General features: G+C 43.2%; 1 protein-coding gene across 16 annotated transcripts in view; it reads right to left on the reverse strand.

Annotated features, from left to right (window-relative positions):
• LOC147114610 (focal adhesion kinase 1) overlaps positions 1-19231 on the reverse strand; it is a 630568-nt gene that overhangs the window by 453520 nt on the left and 157817 nt on the right. The window contains exon 3 of one of the 16 annotated variants that reach the window (XM_085992421.1): positions 16943-16998. The exons of the other annotated variants lie outside the window; for them this stretch is intronic. The gene's annotated coding sequence lies outside the window, so the exon portion shown is untranslated. The remainder of the gene's footprint in view (positions 1-16942; positions 16999-19231) is intronic. 16 annotated transcript variants of the gene reach the window in all.

Here is a 19231-nt window from a genome sequence, read left to right on the forward strand (position 1 = left end):
ACTGTCGGGGGCAGGACCGAGGGGGTGCCGCACTGTCGGGGGCAGGACCGAGGGGGTGCCGCACTGTCGGGGGCAGGACCGAGGGGGTGCCGCACTGTCGGGGGCAGGACCGAGGGGGTGCCGCACTGTCGGGGGCGCCGCACTGTCGGGGGCAGGACCGAGGGGGCGCCGCACTGTCGGGGGCGCCGCACTGTCGGGGGCAGGACCGAGGGGGCGCCGCACTGTCGGGGGCAGGACCGAGGGGGCGCCGCACTGTCGGGGGCAGGACCGAGGGGGCGCCGCACTGTCGGGGGCAGGACCGAGGGGGTGCCGCACTGTTGGCAGCGCCGTCTTTTGGATGAGGGGTTAAATCGAAGCTCTGTCTGCCCTTTGAAGTGGATGTAAAAGATACCATGACACTATTTGAAGAGCAGGGGAGTTCTCAATCTGGCCACTATCATTAAGAAACAGACTATTTGGTCATCATCACAATTGCTATTCGTGGAATCTTGCTGTGTGTAAATTGACTGCTGCGTTCCCTACGTTGCAACAATGACTCCACTTCAAAAAGTACTTCATTGGCTGTAAAGTGCTTTGGGACGTCCCGAGGTCATGAAAGGTACCATATAAATGCAAATCTTTCTTTCCCAATGAATCATAGAATAATACAGCACAGAAGGGGGCCATGAGCAGCAGGAATGTGACTATTCTACTTCAAAATGACAACAAACATGTGGCTGCTTCACCTTTAATACCTAATCAGCCACAGTGGAGATGGTGCTCGAGTCCATATCATTCATCTACTTGGAGTCTGATGTATGGGGCAGGGGGGACAAGCATCAAGAATTCACTCTGAGGTGAGACAGAAGTATCTGAACAATGAAAATAGATCTCAATGCAGATAGGGGCCACAGTGACAAAATAATGTTTTTTTTTACATGCATAGCAACCAAATTTGACAATGGGATGAAAAAATGTATTTCAATCTAGGTTGCAGAGTCTGTTACTTATAATTAAACTATTTGTCGTTAATACAGCCAGCGCTGCAAAGAATAAGTATTCGCAATTAGCTTGACAAAATAATGATCTTCACATTCAGGGTTGACTGTACTTACACAAACAGCTGGGGCGAAAAAATATTGGGCCAGAATTTGTGGCGGGTAATAACGGCGAACTAACAGCGTTAAATAACTTTGTGAAGTATCAAATTTCTACATTATGATAAAAATTACAATTTTTAAGAAACTTTAAAAAAAAACTATATATTTTTTAAAAGTTTGTTCATCTACATTTCAGGTTTACCTTTTCCCCATGCGAGAGCCCCTATCTTTATTTTGCCCTCTAACAATTTTTTTTAAAAGAGTGAATGAAAGCAGCTTCTTCACTTCCTGATTCCCTGTCTGTGAGAATACTGCATTGTGATTGGCTGCTTAGACAGCTTGTTGACATCACAGCAGAGTGCTCTAGGGATTCCCCATTATATTACACTGAAATCACTTACACGTCGAAGGCGGCAAACTTCTCGCCACAGAGATCGCGAGATCTTTGTGGCCAGCTTTCTTCAGGGCCAGCAGCGAAGGCCTTTGCTTCGCCACTGACAGCAAATTCCAGACCATTATCTTTACTTGGCAAGCAAGCCCATAGAGATTATGCAATTCAGGAACAGAAAAAAATCTGAGCAATGATTTGTATATCCACATGGCAACTATATCAGAAAGAGGCAGACAAATCGGACATGGTTTCCTACTCACATCCTTAATTGCAAGAAATTCTGAAATCATCACATTCGTATGCACGATGAGCCACATTGTTCCCCTTCTTCCTGGCGGCATTGACTTCTGTCTGTTGTCCTCCAGCACTTTGCACAAGCATCAGTTATTCACTTATGAATCTAGACAGTGAGGATTACAAATCTATTTTTTATCATAGAGGGCATCACAGCCAAATTCGATTTTGCCCTCACCTCTCTTCCAACAACAACAAATTGTATTTATATTGCACCTTTAACACTGGAAACTGCCCCAAGGTGCTTCACGGAAGCATAACCAGACAGAAATTGACACCAAGCCAAAGAATGAGATATTGGGAGAGAGTAATAGCTTGGACAAAGAAGTCAGTTTTTGGGAGCATCTGAAAGATGGAGAGGGGTAGTGATACGGAGAGGGCATTCCAGAGCTTAGGAACCAGGTGGCTGAAGGCACAGCAACCAATGGTAGGGCAAAGGGAGTGAGGGATGGCTAAGAGGCCAGAATTGAAGGAACGCAGGGTTCTTGGAGGGTTGTAGGGCTGAAGAAGTATACAAAGATGGGAGAGCCGAGGCCCTGAAGGGATTTGAACCCGAGGATGAGAATTTTAAATGAGGCTTTGGTGAACAGGGAGCCAATGTAGGTCAGCAAGCACGGGGGAGATGGGGGAGCGGATTAGGATACAGGCAGCAGACTTTTGCATTCGCATTAGTTTGAGGGGCAGCCTGGAGAGCAATTAAATAGTTGAGTTTGGAGGTGATAAAAGCATGAATGTGGGGTTTAGCAGCAGATGGGCTGAGGCAGGGGAGATGGTGGAAGTTGCCGGTCTTTGTGATGGGGAGGATCTGGGGTCAGTAGCGAGGGAAGGCAGTTTGTTTGGAGGGGTGGGGGGCAGAGGGTGCAAAGACAATGGCTTTGGTCTTCCCAATGTTTAAGGAAGGAAATTTATGGGTGAAATTGCGGTTCATCGAGAACAAGATGTTGGACATGCAGTCTGTCAACTCAGAGGCAGTGTCGGGGTCAGGAGAGGTGGTAGAAAGGTAGAGTTGTCCACACACATAATAATAGCAAGAATCCTAGACAAATTTTCACTCCCTAACCAAGTGGTACTGAGGTCAACTACAGTGCTGTTACTACACCCCTACACTTCCCCGAATGAGATCAGACACTTCAGAACAGACCAGGATTGACCCAAGACCTTCCTAGTCTATACAGTTCACCTATTCATTGGATAAACTCACTGATCCATCAGGGAATCCTCTAGAACGCTTCTCAAAGTGATACAAAACTGTAAAAATGATAAGACAGAAAATATTCAAATTTACTTCCAAAACAGTAGCTTTAATAATCCACAAAGTGATGGAGGATATCCTTGTGGGCATCCAGTAAAGGGCAGTTAGCATCGTGAATAAATTTGGTATAAAACATTTTCCACCAACTTTATTCATAAAAATGTAACGGGCAAAATACACCACAAAATGTATTTTAAAGATTTGTGCATGAAGAAAAACTTAACATGAACCTCCACAATTCAGAAACTTAGGATTATAAAGATTGTATTTGTAACACACAGCTGGTCACGTAGAACCACCCGTGCATGTCAGTGGTTTTGCTGGCTCTCCGATGCACAAAGGCTGGGACTTTCTCTTTTTAATATAAACAAAAGCAGGACTTAACAGAATGATGACAAAGGTACAAGCGCATAAAGAATCTGATCAACACTGGACCTGAAAAAGTAACAGATTGTCTAGCTTTTCGTTCCATCTACATTTGTGTCAAAATGGAACCCCAAGTACTCCATCACAAATCTGCACTCAATGAAGACCACATTCTGATTTATCACCTTTAGTTCAGTCAACCTTGAAGGGGAACTAGAAACTCGCCACTAATTAATTATACAAATTAAATTGCATCAAGGTTTTCCTACTGCTCAAATATTTCCAAGAAGGAGCACAGCATGTCAGTGGAGAAAACACTTAACTTTGCTAGGTAATAGCCTCCTTCAAAATCTTTTTTCTGCGTTTTCGATTAACAATGATTGAGGCTGTAGTTTTGTAAGAGGCATCATTATTTTCACAACCTCTAGCTCCAACCTAATTTCGTGAACAGTTCTAAAATAAGCTCCTTCTGTTGCATTTGAAGATTGCAAAACTCCAAAGAATTTGAATTTGGGAAAGGCTAGGAAATTTCTTTTTTATCCATCACTAAGACCGCTTATTTCCATCTCCGTAACATCGCCCGACTCCGCCCTTGCCTCAGCTCAACCGCTACTGAAACCCTCATCCATGCTTTTGTTACCTCTAGACTTGACTATTCCAACGCACTCCTGTCCGACCTCCCATCTTCCACCCTCCATAAACTTAAGCTCATCCACAATTCTGCTGCCCGTATCCTAACTTGCACCAAGTCCCGTACACCCATCCCCCATCGCTGACCTACATTGGCTCAGTTGAACAACGCCTCAATTTTAAAACTCTCATCTTTGATTTCAAATCCCTAAATGACATAAGAACATTAGAAATAGAAGCTGGCGTAGGCCACTTGGCCCTTCGAGCCTGCTCCGCCATTCAACAGGATCATGGCTGATGATCTACCTCAACTCCACCTTCCCGCACTATCCCCATATCCCTTAACTCCCTTAGTTCCCAAAAATGTATCAACCTCTGTCTTGAATATATTTAATGATGATTGAGCATCCACAGCTCTCTGGGCTAGAGAATTCCAAAGATTCACCACCCTCTGCGTGAAGAAATTTCTCATCTCGGTCCTAAATGGCCTACCCCTTATTCTGAGACTGTGACCCCGTGTTCTAGATTCCCTAGCCAGAGAAAATATTTTCTCAGCATTAACCCTGTCAAGCCCCTTAAGAATTTTATGTGTTTCAATTAGATCAGCTCTCATTCTTCTAAACTCTAGGCCTAAGTCTACTCAGTCTCTCAGGGCAATCCCCTCATCCCAGGAACCAGTCCAGTGAACCTTTGTTGCACTCCCTCTAAGGCAAGTCATAGAGTCAGAGTTTTTACAGCACAGAAAGAGGCCCTTCGGCCCATCGTGTCTGCGCCGCCCATCCATCCCTGTCCAGTCTAATCCCATTTTCCAGCATTTGGTCCATAGCCTTGTATGCAATGGCATTTCAAGTGCTCATCCAAATGCTTCTTGAATGTTGTGAGGGTTCCTGCCTCTACCACCCTTTCAGGCATTGAGTTCCACATTCCAACCACCCTCTGGGTGAAAAAGTTCCTCCTCAAATCCCCTCTAAATCTCCTGCCCCTTACCCTGAATCTATGCCCCCTTGTTATTGACCCCCCTACTAAGGGGAAAAGTTCCTCTTTCTCTACCCTATCTATGCCCCTCATCATTTTGTACACCTCAATCAGGTCCCCCCTCAGCCTTCTTTGCTCCAAGGAAAACAACCCCAGCCTGTCCAGCCTCTCTTCATAGCTGAGGCGCTCCATCCCAGGTAACATCCTGGTGAATCTTCTCTGCACCCTCTCCAAAGCAATCACATCCTATGTCTTTCCTTAGTTAAGGAGACCAGAACTGTACACTACTTCAGGTGTGGCCTCACCAATGCCCTGTATAATTGTGGCAAGACCTTTTTTACTCTTATACAATAATCCCTTTGTAATAAAAGCTAACATACCATTTGCTTTCCTAATTGCTTGCTGTACCTGCATGTTAACTTTCTGTGATTCATGTACATGGACACCCAGGTCCCTCTGAATGCAAACATTTCCCAGTCTCTCACCATTCAAAAAATATTCTGATTTTTTGTTTTTCCTTCCAAAGTGGATAAATTAATACTTCCCCACATTGTATTCCATTTGCCATGTTCTTGCCCACTCGGTCAACCTGTCTATATCTCTCTGCAGCCTCTTTGCAACCTCCTCACAGCTTACTTTCCCACCTAACTTTGTATCATCAGCAAACTTGGATACTTTACCCTGCTAGTTACAGACTGCCAACCTTGAAAAGTCCCGTTTATTCCTACTCTGTTTTCTGTCCATTAACCAATCCTCAATCCATGCTAATATATTACCCCCAGTGCCACGAGTCCTAATTTTGTGTAATAACCTCTTGTGTGGCGCCTTATCGAATGCTTTTTGAAAATCCAAATACACTACATCAGGTTCCATCCTACTAGGAACATCTTCAAAAAAACTCGAACAGATTTGTCAAACACAATTTCCTTTTCATAAAACCATGCTGACTCTGCCTAATTATGTTATGATTTTCTAAGTGCCCTGTTACCACTTCCTTAACAATGGATTCCAGCATTTTGCCTACTACTGATGTCAGGCTAACTGGCCTATAGTTCCCTGTTTCTTCTCTTCCTCCTTTCTTAAATAGTGGGGGCATCACCCCTCTCTATCTCTGTAACCTGCTCCAGCCCTACAACCCTCCGAGATATCTGCGCCCCTCCAATACTGGCTTCTTCAGCATCCCCGATTTTAATTGCTCCACTACTGATGGCCATGCTTTCAGCTGCCACGGCCCTAAGCTCTGTAATTCCCTCCCTAAACTTCTCCGCCTCCCTACCTCTCTTTCCTCCTTTAAGATGCTCCTTAAAACCTACCTCTTTGACCAAGCTGTTGGTCATCTGCCCTAATATCTCCTTACGTGGTTTGCAGTCACATTTAGTTCGACAACATTCCTGTGAAGTGCCTTGGGACGTTTTACTACATTAAAGGCTTGCATAAATATAAGTTGTTGTTGGTGATGACATGGAATATCAAACAGTGATGGACGCAGAAAGGGAAATGGATAAATATTTGAAAAAGGAAAAAGGGAATGAGAGGAGGCTAATGGCTCTTTCCGTGCTGTAGAATCCTTTGATTCTCTGAATAGGGTGATTTACTCAAAGTGTATTTGTAATTTGGATCTACTCAGAATTTCTGCCTTCAATCCATGTACACAGTACTCCTGAATTAGTAGGTGGTCAACTCGCAAAATCCCATTGCAGTTTCAATGATTGAAAAACAGCTCCTCTGTTGGCTGGGATTTTGTGTGAAATTATGCTGGGCTGTGTCAAACCAGTTTCAGTGGGAATGCACCACACCTCAAAACTGCCCCTATCTTGGTGCTTAATCAGCAATCGCACTCAAATTACTCTTCAGGATGATTAATGTGGAAAATGGAAATGCTATGCTAATTTAATTGGGGATCTTCTTATAAGTTATGGCCGAGGCATATTTTGGGTAAGAATGGAGGGAGCTTATGCATGATACCGACAATTGTGTTCCATTCCTCAGCATCAACATTTCTCATCTCAAAATAGGTAGCAGTTACAACATGAAACAGGTCATTTAGACCAACGAAACCACGTCGGTGTTCACCCTCGTGAGCAAATATTTACCCACCCTGTTCCCATATCCCTTCAAACCCTTTACCTTCATCCATCTAATGAAAAAAGCCCCAATTTTTCCAAGTCATTCTATGTATTGGAATTGGAAATATATCACCGATCCTTCATCATCGTGGGGTCAAAATCCTGGAACTCCCTCCCTAACAGCACTGCGGGAGTACCTTCAGCACCGGGACTGCAGCGGTTCAAGGCGGCGGCTCACCACCACCTTCTCAAGGACAATTGGGGATGGGCAATAAATGCTGGCCTTGCCAGCAATGCCGACATCCTGTGAACGAATTTTTTAAAAATTCCTCACACCAGGCATTATCCTAGTAAATCTGTGTTGTACCCTCTCTGAAATCTCAGTATCCTTGAAGATAAAAAAAAGCTAAGAAAAAATAATGGGATTAAAGGGGGAGTGGCAGTGTGGATACAAAATTGGCTAAGGCACAGAAAGCAGAGAGTGGTGAATGCTTGTTTTTCAGACTGGAGGGAGGTATACAGTGGTGTTCCCTAAGGGTCAGTATTAGGACGACTGCTCTTTTTGATATATATTAAAATGACCTGGACTTAGGTATACAGTGCATAATTTCTAAGCTTGCAGATGACACACAACTCAGAAATGTAGTAAACAATGAGAAGGATAGTAACAGACTTCAGGAGGACAGACAGACAGACTGGTGAAATGGGCAGACACACGGCAGATGAAATTTAACGCAGAGAAGTGTGAAGTGATACATTTTGGTGGGAAGAATGAGGAGAAGCAATATGAACTAAATGGTACAATTTTAACGTGCGTGCAGGAACAGAGACCTGGGGGTGTATGTACACAAATCTTTGAAGGTGGCATGACAGGTTGAGAAGGCCGTTAAAAAAAGCATACAGGATCCTGGGATTTATAAATAGAGGCATAGAGTGCAAAAGCAACGACATTATGCTAAAACTTTATACAACACTGGTTAGGCCTCAGCTAGAATAGTGTGCTCAATTGTGGGCACCACACTTTAGGAAGGATGTCAAGGCCTTGGAGAGGTTGCAGAAGAGATTTAGTAGCATGGTACCAGGGATGAGGGACTGCAGTTCGAGAAGCTAAGGTTGTTCTCCTTGGAGCAGAGAAGATTAAGAGACAATTTGATAGAGGTGTTCAAAATCAAGAAAAAAAAATAGACTTGCATTTATATAGCGCATTTAATGACCTCAGGACGTTCCAAAGCGATTTACAGCCAATGAAGTACTTTTGAAGTGTATTCACTGTTGTAATGTAGGAAATGCAGCAGGCAATTTACATACAGCAAGCTCCCACAAACAGCAATGTGATAACAACCAGATAATCTGTGGGGGGGGGGGGGGGGGGCGGCGGCAGTTAAGTGATGGTGACTGAGGGTTAAATATTGGCCAGGACACCGGGGAGAATTCCCCTGCTCTTCTTCGAATTAGTGCCATGGAATCTTTTACGTCCACCCAAGAGTGTTGACTGTTTAACACCTTATCCAAAAGACGGCACCTCTGACAGTGCAGCACTCCCTCAGTATTGCTCTAGGAGTGTCAGCCTAGATTTTTGTGCTCAAGTCTCTGGAGTGAGATTTGAAACCATGACCCACAAAGTTAACAAAATTTGCAAGCCACATATCAGAGATGGAAGAAATTTTAAGTATAAATTGTGGCGAGCAATCAAAATACAAATAATTAGGGGATAGCAATAGATTAATATTTTAAATACTTCCACATTTAAATTGATGAGCAATGCACTGAGAGGTTAACTATTAGACAAAAAATATAATTTTTGATTATTAATTACGCTAGTACATTTAAAAATATATATTTTAAGGTCAGATGATTGTTGTCAAGCTGTCTGCCTTTGAGTTAGATGTCAGAAATATTATTGATATTTGCATTTATATATTGCCCCATTACATTGCTGACATCACGAAGCATTCGTACACTGAATTACTTGTGACAGAATTCATTTATTCTTTTCTCCTATTCAGTATTCGTGTCCAATATAACAAGAGTACAGTATGAACAGTTTTGATAGAGTAAATAAAGAGAAACAGTTTTCAGTTATGGAAGGGTTGGTAACCAGAGGATACAGATTTAAGGTAATTGGCAAAAGAGCCAGAGGTGAGATGAGAATTTTTTTTATGCAGCGAGTTATGATGACCTGGAATGCACTACCTGAAAGGTGGAAGATGATTCAATAGTAACATTCAAAAGAGAATTGAATAAATACTTGAAGGGAAACAAATTACAGTGCTATGGGGAAATAGCAGGGGAGTGGGATTAACTGGATAGCTCTACCCAAGAGCCGTACAGGCACAATGGACCAAATGGCCTCTTTCTGTGCGGTATCATTCGATGGCATAGTGGTTAGCACTGTTGCCTCACAGCGCCAGAGACCCGGGTTCGAATCCGGCGACTGTCTGTGTGGAGTTTGCACATTCTCCCCGTGTATGCGTGGGTTTTCTCCGGGTGCTCCGGTTTCCTCCCACAGTCCAAAGATGTGCGGGTTAGGTTGATTGGCTATGATAAATTGACCCTTAGTGTTAGGGGGATTAAATACGTGGGGTTACAGGGATAGGGTGGGATATGTGTTGGTGTAGGGGTTACGGGGATCGGGTGGGATATGTGTCGGTGCAGGCTCGATGGGCCGAAATGGCCTCTATCTGCACTGTGGGGTTTCTGTGTGATTCTGTGTCTGTGTGAATTCTATAAATACACACCAATGACAACCACTATGTTTTATTTTTCAGAAGACAAAAGCAACTTCAGGTACAAACATGTTACTCAGCACAACATACCGCATACAAGGAGGGCAATAAATGTGACCCTTCCAGTGTCATACACATTCCGAGAACAAAGAAAGAAAACTGCATCTTGAATCAAACAGAATGGCCCTCATCAGTTAAATATGTTTCACACAGTGAAAATTGTAGTTACTTGTTCAGTTGTCTCTTCAGATCAGTCAAATGTCCTGAAACCACAACACAGTAATTTGGATGTGCCTGGCAACTCTACCAGAAAAAACTTGGAAAATATCAAAACAAAAATTTGCAGAACAATCAAAATTTAGCAAACTTACAAATAAAATGTTTAAGACCCACTTTCAATTTTGAAATATCTTATAAAGCACTCAATTTATATGTTGCACTCCATCAATTTACTTTAATACAAATGAGCTTTTCAAACTAACTAACCAATGAAAATGCATTCCATTCATTTGAAATGCACAAGTTGTTGTATTTATTTACCATGAAGACACAATCCTTCAAGATCATGATCAGATTTTTCTTGGCATATCTGTATTTTTCCTTTGCATGCTCACAAAACAGAATATGGAAAAATAAATTATTTTGCTAAATAGTAAATAAATACTATAGTTCCACTGTTCTTTGTGAGCTCCAAAGTGTCACTAGTCCAAGCATGGATTATTATTAGCTCTGTATCCCTCGTAGTTTAGTTCAATTCCCATGAAAGCTTCACACACACGATTCTGGTTCACAACTCTTCTAATGTCCCAGTTTTGAAATCACTGCAACCTGCTAATGGGCTATTAATGGAACGCCACGACAAAGTCACTCTCATGTCTGAGTTTTCTTATTCACTTCCCATATACAGAAGCTACAGAAAGTCTTGCACAGAAGCTATAACAGTATCTGGTAAACTGCATAACGAAGCATCAACCAGATTTCTTGCACATTACGATTTTAGCAGGATCTTCCAATTTTACAAGTTAATTCTGAAGGTGACTCACTGTTTCAACTTTGAGGCATCATTCCCAATTTTGCAGTATTTCAGATTTGCTGCATTCACTATACAATGGCCATCTACTCAGAAATACACTGATATTTCAGACTATTTAATTCGTTCACAACAATTACCCATTCCTTTTAAATGGGAGCCATGGTGTGGAGATGCCGGAGTTGGACTGGGGGGGGGGGGGGGGGACAAATGTAAGAAGTCACACACCACCAGGTTATAGTCCAACAGCTTTACTTGAAATCACAAGCTTTCGGAGCGCTGCTCCTTCTTCACTTCACCTGAAGAAGGAGCAGCGCTCCGAAAGCTTGTGATTTCAAATAAAGCTGTTGGACTATAACCTGGTGTTGTGTGACTTCTTACATTTTAAATGGGAGTCACAGCTATTGAGATCACACGAGGTGTTCTTTTTAAATTATGAATTAATTTGTGTTGATATTTAGTTTGATTCTTTTTTTATAAAGTTTATATTTTCAGATTGTTAAGTCAGATCCAAATTCTGTGGCAGTTTCAATGTGATTGGTCATCCAGACGGACAGTGTGCTGACTAATTGTCAGAGTGAAAGAAAATTAAGCGCAGCATTAAAATTAGAGACAGATGCAGAAAGTAAAGGTCACACACTGCAGAATGTAATATGCTCATGCAAGTTATCTCTCATGCTTTGAGACTCCCAGGGAATAATTGTGCAAAAGCTAACCGCACATATAGCCAACAACAATCAAGTCAAACAACAGGTGAACTGTTGCCTACTTATATCACTTTATGAATCATCCAAGATAACGGTGTTGAGAAGAACCACATACAACAGCTGGACTGTCAGCTAGGAACAGCAGTGGGCCATTCGGTCCCTCGAGCCCATTCAATCATTATGGCTGATCCTCAGCCTTTCAAAAAAATTAATAAAACAGCTCTACCGCCCACCAGATCAGCTACTTCAATATCTGTTTTGGTGAATGTTGATCTTGATGGTTATGAGTGATACATTAGATTTACAATGGAAAGTGTATAAAACTGAAAATGAGTGCAACAAAACAGATTTTGCATTAGTGATGCAAAACCACGGACCAGGAATGGCAATAGGGGTGCTACAATTGGACCGAACAGTACTTAAAGAGAGCAGGACCTGAGGACAGCACACACCAGGAAGGAGTCGGCAGCAGGTTATAAAGAGAGCGGGACCCGAGGACAGCACGCACCAGGGAGGAGTCGGCAGCAGGACCCGAGGACAGCACGCACCAGGGAGTCGTCGGCAGCAGATTATAAAGAGAGCGGGACCCGAGGACAGCACGCACCAGGGAGTCGTCGGCAGCAGATTATAAAGAGAGCGGGACCCGAGGACAGCACGCACCAGGGAGGAGTCGGCAGCAGGACCCGAAGACAGCACGCACCAGGGAGTCGTCGGCAGCAGATTATAAAGAGAGCGGGACCCGAGGACAGCACGCACCAGGGAGGAGTCGGCAGCAGATTATAAAGAGAGCGGGACCCGAGGACAGCACGCACCAGGAAGGAATCAGCAGCAGAGACGGCAGAGAATAAAGAGAGCAGGACCCGAAGACAGCACGGACCTGGAAGGAATCAGCAGCAGAACAAATCCAGCGAATTCCAAATGAACAGCAAAAAAAAAGTGATGTCGCAGGACAGCAGGGAGGTGATTGGTGGGTGAGTATTTACTTTTTTTTTTCCTCTAACTTAACTAGATAAACTAATTAAAATAACTATAAATAATTGTTTGAATAAAGACTTTAACTAAGAGAGCGAGAGAAGCGGCCAGAGATAAAGGTAGGCTCAACTTTTAGGAATCTAAGTCTTAAGTTTATTTCTGTAAGTTAGTTAATAGTCTATTAAACAGAGGCATGACAGGGCACCTCAGCCCCGTGGAATGCACATCTTGTGCCATGCGGGAACTCCAGGACGCTTCCCGTGTCCTGGGTGACCACGTGTGCAGGAAGTGTCAACTGGAGGAGCTCGAGCGCCGGGTTTCATCAGCTGGCATCACTGCAGTGCATCCGTGAGGCTCAGAGCTTCGTGGAGGATTCAGGAGGTGGTCACCTCGCAGCTTAAGAGTGTGCAGGCAGAGAGGGAATGGGTGACCGTCAGAGAGACAAGGAGGACCAAGCAGGAAATGCAGGAGTCCCGAGTGCATCTCACTCTAACCACTGGCGAGGGAGACGGTTCCTCTGGGGAGTACAGCCAAGTCCACGGCACCATGGGTGGCTCAGCTGTACGGGAAAGGGGGAGCGGGGTGGATGAGGAAGATCGGGAAAGCAATAGTGGCAGGGGATTTGATAGTTAGGGGAACAGAGAGGCGTTTCTGCGGCTGCAGACGTGATTCCAGGTGGGGTCAGACTAATGGAGAATACAAGAAGGTCTAAGATAGGTTTACAGTGCATGTGTATAAATGGACAAAGCGTGGTAAGTAAGGTTGGTGAACTGCAGGCGCAAACAGCCACATGGGACTATGATGTCGTGGTGATAACAGAGACCTGCCTCCCTGGTGCCAGGGTAAGGATGTCACTGAGCGGCTGCTAGGGTTGCGAAGGGGTGGAAAGTTTCCGATAAATTTACGGAAATTTTCCACAGGAAGTTTAGTTTGGGAATTTTGCCCAAAAAAGCACATGCGAGCATAATATTGTTTTTTTTTTGTATTTCTTTCATTTTTCCCCCCACAGGTCCTCTCTTAAAATTACTAACAGAGATGGAATCTTAATTATTAAGGAATTTCTTAATCAACATATGTTTATCTTTTTACTTGGCTTGTTTTAATAATTAATAAGTTTTGTGTGTGACGGTGAACAAATGTGTCCTGATTGGTTGGATGAGTGGATGATTAGCTCCCTCTATTGGTGATGCAGCGTCGTGCGTGCACAGGTCATGCTTCCATCAAATGGAGCATCAGGAAAAATTTACTCACCCTGTTGCAATCGTGCTGATCGACCGCAGTTCGACACAGACGAATGCCCTTTATTTCTCTGCATAGAACAATGCCACGTTTACCATCGGATGTGTGGAAGCATTTTACCCCAGGCATTAAAGATGGAAAGACTGTGTACATGTGCAAACACTGAACAAAGCCATATGCAAAGAACGCCACAAAGATGCAGCAGCATTTATCCATATGCAACAACTTCACTCAAAGCTCACAGCAGTCAGCCCAGAGTTCCTCTGCTTCCATTCAAGATGATGATGGTTCACATTCAGCATCAGGCTCCTTATCATCAGCAACTCCTGGCCCACTTGGAAGGTTCTTTGATACAATGATAACCATAGCCAGAAGAATGCAGATGAGTGCCTTGCTCGAGCTGTATAAGCGACAGGCTCACCCCTCATGCTCACAGCCAATGTGTACTGGAAGAGATTTTTCAATGTTATGCGCCCTGCATGCAGTCCTCCCACCAGACATGCTTTGTCTACTTACTTGCTGGAGGCTGAGTATAACAGAGTCTAAGGAAAGCTCAAAGAAACGATAGAAATGGCAGACTGTGTTGCAGTTATCTCAGATGGGTGGTCAAATGTACGAGGGGAGGGCATCATAAACTACATCGTCTCCACTTCTCTCCCAGTGTTCTTCAAGAGCACAGACACGAAGGACAACAGACACACAGGCACATACATTGCTGATGAGCTGAAAGCGGTCATCAATGATCTTGGATCACAAAAGATCTTTGCAGTAGTTACTGACAATGCTGCGAATATGAAGGCTGCTTGGGCTCAAGTGGAGGAGGCCTACCCTCATATTACGTCTATTGGGTGCGCAGCTCATGGGCTCAACCTGCTCCTCAAGGACATCATGGGTTTGAGAACCATGGAAACACTGTACAAGAGAGCCAAGCAAGTTGTTAAGTATGTCAGGGGAAAACAGGTAGTTGCAGCAACCTACAACTCCAAGCAAACGACAAAGAACACCACACTGACGCTGCCCAGCAACACTAGATGGGGTGACGTTGTCATAATGTACAACAGCCTTCTGGAGGGTATGGGGTCGCTGCAATTCATCAGCGGCTGCTGAACAAAACTGGTCACTTTTTGGGAATACGCATACAAAGGTGCGCAACAGGCTGACTAACGAGAGTGGAGAAACTGGTGGCTATCCGGGCGAACCTACAACTTATTGAGCCAGATACAGAAGTGTCCACCACACAGCTAGGCAGTGGCAGAGGAGGAGAATCAGGTGGAGCAATGATGAGTAGAAGACTCAATGGGACAAAATAAGGACAAATTACAGGCTAAATAAGCTTAAACTCTCTTTATTTTATTTTAGATGGGTCTTTTTTGTGGGGGTTCAATAAAGTTCAAAATTGTAACCTAAATAAAGTTTTGAAAGCCTGTTTTTATCTGTATGGAACAGTATGTCTATTTTGATGACAAAGACAATATAAGGGTCAGAGACAAAAACCATCGGTGTGCAAAAAAAACTCAAAATTCCCATAAATTCCTGAAAATTACCATGGAAAGCTTCCTCTTTTAAAAATTCCCGGAATTTTGCAACCCAAGCGGCTGCAGAACATTTTGAGGGGGGAGGCTGAACAGCCAGAACTCGTGGTCCATATCGGTGTCAATGACATAGGTAGAAAAAGGGATGAGGTCCTGCAGGCAGATTTTATGGAGCTCGGAAAGAAATTAAAAAGCAGGACCTCAAAAGGTAGTCATCTCCGGATTACTCCCAGTGCCACGAGCTAGTGAGTATAGAAATAGGAGGATAGAGCAGATGAATGCGTGGCTGGAGAGATGGTGCGGGAGGGTTTTAAATTCCTGGGACATTGGCACTGGTTCTGGGGGAGGTGGAACCTGTACAGGCTGGATGTAGCATTAGAAGGGAGAAAAAAAGTGCACAAAGGATTGGGAGAGACAGATAGCACTAGAGTAAGAAATAGTAAGGTATTAGGTGGGGTCAGACTAAGAGAATTCAAGGAGGTCCAAGATAGGTTTACAGTGCATGTGTGAGGTTTACAGTGCATGTGTGTAAATGTACAAAGCGTGGTAAATAAGGTTGGTGAGCTGCAGGCGCAAATAGCCAAATGGGACTATGATGTCGTGGTGATAACGGAGACCTGGCTCAAAAAAGGGCAGGATTGGGTATTAAATATTCCTGGATATAAGGTGTTCAGGAAAGATAAGGAAGGAAAGAAAGGTGGGGTGGCAGTATTGGTTAAGGAGAATGTTACAATGCTGGAGAGAGAGGATGTCCTGGAGGGGTCAAGGACAGAATCTATTTGGTTAGAGTTAAGAAATAATGGAGGTGCCATTACATTACTAGGTGTATTCTATAGGCCACCAACTAGTGAGAAGGATTTATTGGTCGAGGGATAAATAGTGGCCAGAACATCAGGGAGAACTATTGTTCCCCAAAATACTGCCTTGGGATCTTTCACATTCACCTGAGGGGGCAGACTTGTCCTCGGTTTAACGTCTCATCCAAAAGACAGCACTTCAAACAGTGCAGCACTCCCTCAGTACTGCACTGGAGTGTCAGCGTAGATTTTGTACACAAGCCTCTGGAGTGGGACTTGAATCACAATCTTTTGATTCAAGAGGCGGTAGCCCAACTGCTGAGCCACGGCTTTGCAGGGCAATTAATTTTTCTGCACAAGGTCAAGTGCAATGTCGCCTGTCTATATACTTCAGTTATTTAAGAGAAACATGACGTTTTCACGTTAATGTATTTTTCTCCTCTTCTCCTGTCGTTGGATAAATTAGATTTATGTACAAAATAATGCATAATGAATAACAAAGGAAGTTTCAGAATTTCTGGATGTTGAAGGAGCAAAACCTACCAATAAATAGAATCAGACAATCACCAAATGGAAATTTTTTGTTCAATTTGAATTCTTTTTGCGCTGATTTATTAATAGAGATAGGGAGGAAGGAAATCACATATAGAACAAACTCAGAAAGGAGGAAATACATAGTTAAAGGACATTCTCCCTAACAAAAGATAAAATACTCAGCCCTTTTGACTGGGAAACGATTTGCTAACTGAGCGCCAACTCCCACTGCTGCTCAAGTCTGAATTCACCTCAGAATTCTACTTTAAAAGAATTTGGTGTTCCAAATCAAATCCCAAAATGCATGTGCATCACACTAATGACATCATGCACACTGCACAAATGTACTCACACAATGTCCGCAATGATGTCAAGAATGCGTGCGGATCTCAGGAGCTAATTTTCAGCCTGAAGACCAGAGAGAATTTGTTAACAGCAAAATCTGGACAGAATTCTTCACCAATCTGCATTCTCAAACAATCTGGCAATTTATGGTGGAGACCAGTGAAAACAGATTTTAATAATGTGTAGATATATAGACAACTGCTACACTGACTCATTCTGCTTACTGATTCACCAAAAAAGGCGTCGATTAAATTTACACGAAATCCTCATTTTTATTTTTATTTATTTTTTTTAAAAAGGGGGAGAACGACTGCAGCGGTTCAAAAAGGCGGCTCACCACCACCTTCTCAAGGGCAATAAATGCTGGCCTTGCCAGTGACGCCCAGATCTCATGAACGAATAATTTAAAAAAACCTGGCCAGTCAGTTTAACGTCGGTGGTGGGGAAGCTTTTAGAAACAATAATCCGTGAGAAAATTAATAGCCACCTGGATAAGCATGGACTAATAAAGGAGAGCCAGCACAGATTTGTTAAGGGCAAATCGGGTTTGACTAAATTGATTGAGCTTTTTGATGAGCTAAAAGAGAGTGGATGAGGGCAGTGCGGTTGATGATGTGTGGAAAGACTTCTGAAAGGTGTTTGATAAAGAACCACATATTAGGTTTCTTAGAAAAATTGAAGCCTATGGGATAAAAGGGGCAGGGGCAGCATGGATACAAAAGTGGCTAAGGGATAGAAAACAGAGTTGTGGTGAATTGCTGTTTTTCGGACTGAAGGGTGGTTTACAGTGGCAGTCCCCAAGCTTCAGTACTCGGACCACTGCTGTTTGTGCTATACATTTATGACTTACTTGGGGGTACAGGGCACAATTTCGAAATTTGCAGATGACAGATGAAACTTGGAAGTATAGTAAACACTGAGGAAGTTTGTAATAGACTTCAAGGCAGCATAAACAGGTGTACTGGATGGATACATGACAGATGAAATTCAACGCAGAAAAGTGTGAGGTGCTACATTTTGATAAGAATGAGGAGAGACAATACATGCTAAATGGTACCATTTTAAAAGGGGTGCAAGAGAGAGAGAGACCTGGGGTGTTGGTGCATAAATCTTTGAAGGTGGCAGGACAGGTTAACAAAGCATTTAATAAAGCATATGGGGTTTATAAATAGAGGCAAATCGTACAGAAGACAAGAAGTTATGCTAAACCTATATAAAACACGAGTTCGGCCCCAGCTGGAATATCGTGTCCAATTCTGGGCACCACACTTTAGGAAGGACGTGAAGGCTTTGGAGAGGGTACAGAAGAGATTTACCAGAACGGTTCCAGGGATGAGGGATTACAGTTACGTGGATAGACTGGAGAAGCTGGGGTTGTTTGCATTCGAGCCAAGAAGGCTAAGAGGAGATTTGATAGAGGGGTTTAAAATCATGAAGGATTTCGGTAGAGCAAATAAAGAGAAACTGTTTCCAATAGCTGAACGGTCGATAACCAGAGGGCACAGATTTACGGTGATTGGCAAAAGAACCAGAGGTGACATGAGGAAAAACTTTACTGCGCAACGAATGGTTAGGATTTGGAATGCACTGCCCGATAGGGTGGTGGAAACAGATTCAATAGGAAGCTTCTAAATGGAATTTGATAAATACTTGGGGGGAAAAATGCAGGGATATGGGGAGAGAGTGGGACTAACTGAATTGCTCTTCAAAAGAGCTGGCGCAGACTCGATGGGCCGACTGGCCTCCTCCTGTGATGTACAATTCTATGAATCTATGATAACAACATCCATGCCATATTATGTATTTGAATGATCCTCTTACAATATTCCTGAGCATTTACTGCTGCTGAAGCCAGGTAACTTCTGTAAAATCTTAATTAGATTTCTTCCCCTATCCTCATTCTACTTCGACTAAATCAATGCACAATACAATGATCAAGATGGAAGGCTAGTATTCTGCCCCCAAGCCTCTTGCACATGATTGGACTATCAGGAGATGCACAAGGTACTTACTGTAACTTTCTTATTTATTTATAATTACGGTAATTAGGTTTCAAGAGAGCGAAAAATAAAAATGTCAGCGGAGAAGGCAAGAGAGCAAGGTAGCAGTGGGGGAATTAAAAACCAGAGCGTGTCAGGAAGGGACAGAATGTATAAAGATAAAAGGTAAAGTAGTAAAGGGGGTAAAAGCAGGAATAAATTGTCACAAAACATATTTTAAAGTTCTTTATCTGAATGCACGCAGCATTCGTAACAAAATAGACGAGTTGACGGTACAAATAACTACACATGGGTAT

Source organism: Somniosus microcephalus, chromosome 7 (assembly GCF_052327205.1).
Source record: "Somniosus microcephalus isolate GS21.2 chromosome 7, FLI_Smic_1.0, whole genome shotgun sequence".
Classification (NCBI taxonomy): Eukaryota; Metazoa; Chordata; class Chondrichthyes; order Squaliformes; family Somniosidae; genus Somniosus; species Somniosus microcephalus.